The sequence below is a fragment of the Amblyomma americanum genome, chromosome 1, assembly GCF_052857255.1.
Source record: "Amblyomma americanum isolate KBUSLIRL-KWMA chromosome 1, ASM5285725v1, whole genome shotgun sequence".
Taxonomy (NCBI): domain Eukaryota; kingdom Metazoa; phylum Arthropoda; class Arachnida; order Ixodida; family Ixodidae; genus Amblyomma; species Amblyomma americanum.
The window spans coordinates 472,470,136-472,473,631 of NC_135497.1; positions in this window are offsets into that span (position 1 = coordinate 472,470,136).

Sequence of the window (3,496 nt, forward strand, 5' to 3'; positions counted from 1 at the left end):
AGTCGCTGACCAGCGGTCATGGCCATCAATTCTATTGACTTCCATTGTTTGAAAGAAATAGCCGCCGTCATCTGCATTTAGACATGTTTTATCTTGCATGCTTGGTCCCTCAGTCTCGCTTCTGGTTGACGACATCCACGCACGAAGTGGTTTCGGCCACCACACTTGTTACAGAGCTTGCCTTGCGCAGGGCTCTTTGAAACAGCAGTTTGGGCAAATTCCGAGGCTAATTTTTAATTTCACAGCATGTGCAGTGGCCTCATCTGTGTAAGACCGTCGACGCAATACTTCTTTCTCTGGAGTGTACTAGGAGTGCAGCTGGACGACGGGGCGGGGAAGAACAGCGGTGAACGCTGCTTGCGAAACGCGTCGCCACCTCACTTCTGACACCAAGTGAACGGTCGGGAGGCAGGGAACGAAATGTGTTCATTATCAGACAAAGAGCTGCTTATATAAGGATAGGTACAAGCATGAGCATGCGCACTTCGCACCGTAATGGCACGTGTTAACATGACAGTGCGGATACTTACAAACGGTTACGCACTGACCACAATGAACTATGCACAGGTCTGAAGCGATCTGTACCTCTGCATTACAGCATCCATCATATCCGATGTAGCCTTTAGGATGTTTAACCTCTCATACCACTACCAGCACGCCTTATGTGAAACGTAATGTTTGTTAAAAGCTGATACTGGTTCTTTTGACTTGCTTTCCTATACTCTTTGTGCTTAAGATTAGTTCATTGTAGAGCCAAGGCTTTGCATAGTATTTGCCTGTCAGCCGTTGTACATTGTGTATTGTACTGGTCGCAGAAAATCTTGTTCGATTTCATGTTATCATAGAAGGATTCGATGTAAGGAAGGTTTAGCGGAGCAAGTTGGTCTTGATCTTGCCGTCTGCAAATGATGTGCTGCATAACTTTTGCAGTGGCAAACACACACACACAGCATGACTACGTTGTCCACTACCCATCCTGTGTTGCTGTCAGCGTTGTGATTTCGTATTCACTTCTCTTCTGTCGCCGCGTCGGACAGGTTGCAGCGCAGCACCATTACAGGAGCAGTTACTGACTGGACGTAATCTAGGCACTCGATGTAACATTTCCCGACGTTTTGCTATTGGTCACACTATGCAACCTTTCAAAAATTCTGACTACTTGCAGCAAGAGCTTGCGACAACGCGCAAGCATATTAGCCGCGCACTTCTTTGCGTCGTGCTGCACAGCAGCAGTGGATTGAGCGGCTTAGTTCACAAACGAACAGTTTCTCAAAACTTGGAGCAGCTGTTGTCAGGATCCCGTGCAAACACATTCCTTGTTCGCCGAGCGCGAACGCCAAAAGGCCCAGCCACCAAAGTCACTCCGTCACCGCTCTTTGTATACGGCTTGCGCAGTGCGAAATTTTTGTTTGGGACTTGGTTGCACTTGCTGTTTTACAGAGTACAGAGCAGCACTTTGTGATCTTTGAAATATATATTTAACTCTTTCTTGCCAGTGCGAGTAAAGGTTGTATTTTAGACATTGTTTAATTGTGTGCATGTTGAACGCAAAAATATAAGCGGAAAGTCTTTGCAGTGTGCTGTTGCATTTGATGATATGAATGTCTAAAAATGCTGGGAAATCATAGCTATTAGGAAAAGGAACTTAAGCAAAATAAAGTGCAAAACGCTTGAAAAATAATCATACACAACTTAAACGTACAGGCAGTTTAAGCGCTAAACGCGCCCTATGCGACTGCTACTTGTTATGGCAGATACCAAGGCTGCAGACGACGCAGGTTGATAATTCATTCTGATCACGTCAGCTAGGTATATCATGGAGACGTGGTGTTGAAAAAGCAAGACAGTCCTATGCAATCTCTGCGTCGAACTCCAGCGCGAATAAGTGAGTGGCGTAACTAAGCGAAACTCTATAAAGAATTCCAAGAACTAGAGATGAAGTAAACGTTGAGGAAAAAATGTGCGAAATAGATGAAGCCATCACTGCAACTCTCTTCAACAAAATGGAGCTAACTATCCCACTGACCTCTACTAGCTCAGCAAGTGGAGACAAGCAAGCCATCCTACCATTAAAAGAGGAGGAGGATGAAAGGCAGCGAGGGTAAAAGAAATCTACAGCAACGCTATGTGGCAACATCTGAGATTTAGCCCCAGTACACTTCCTTTTTTAACGAAAGGTGGCGAGCCATGCTGGTGAGACACCTGCATCGGCGCCTTATCAAACACTGCGCGGAATGCTTCGCTTGCCACGCTGCCCTATCAAAAACAGTGCGACACGCGTCGCTGGAGTCGTCTACACCGGAGCAAATCTTTTCAAACGCCGCGCCGATGATATCGGAAGCGCTTTGGTGCTGCGAACATCAGCAGCCATCAGCACCCAGGACCCATGTTTGTTTGAAAGCAATGAAGCGTCGAATGCGAACGTGCAGATTGCGCGTGTCTGTTTGTGTGTGCTGGTGTTACGATGGGCGCGGTGGGCTTGTTTTCGACGAGTTGACAGTGCTGGCTTTTTTTCGAAGCGCCAAAATAAAGGAGCCAAGCTGTGCAGAAGCGAGCAGGTTTTCGACGCTTCAAGGAAGTGGAGACTTGCACTGCAGCCGTTGTAAAAGTACACTCTCTGTGGCAGACGAATGAGAATGTGGAAGCATATTCTCTTACGGTTTGAATACCTTATCGGGGTAGATATTATTGGAGTAAACGTAAATAAGGTCAGTCGGCGTATACCATGGATGTAATCGTGACGGTGGGGCAATGCCGCATTTTGCAATGTGTGCAAACGGAAAACGGAATGCATCGCACTGCCAAGGTGAGTAGGCGTACAGCTGGTGGAAAACAATACGCTTCGTATGCGATGCATTTTCTGTACCTGCGGAGATTTTAGTTCTAGCCAGGGAATAAACATTTTTCTCGTAAGCACCGTAGAGTTGTGTGGCGGTGCGATTGGTAGACAGTGATGTATGGAGAGAAAATTTTATAATTAAGTGAGTTTGGACCCTTTAAGGTATCATGGCCACCGCACAGTCCTCAGAATACGCACATGTGTCCAGGCCACATAGGGCCATGACACTGGCACCCCGGTTCACACAGAGAAGTTTTAGTGTCAGAGACCTGCGACGCAAGGAGGGCTTCCCGTTCCTCCAATGTTCTTTCCGATGGCGGGCTGTCCCTGCAGAGGAGGATCGGCAGGGCAGCCTTAGAGGATGTGATCCAGAGCGGCGTGCGATTCTCCGCCGAGATTGCACTCTGGGGAAATAGGGTGCAAGAAGGATAGAATGGGGGTGGGAAGAGATCGTAGCTGGAGTCGCCTCCAGTGGATTTGTTGGCAGTGGGTTAGGCAGGGTTGGGGAGGGGGGCAGAGTCAAAGGGGGAGCATTGCTTCTTGTGTGTGATCTGAGAGCGTGTGTGCCCGCTCCCTCGATAAATCCCGGCTGGTGTTGCCATTTGCCCGGTAAATAAGTCCTCGGGCTATGTTATCACCGGCCTCATTTCCGGGATT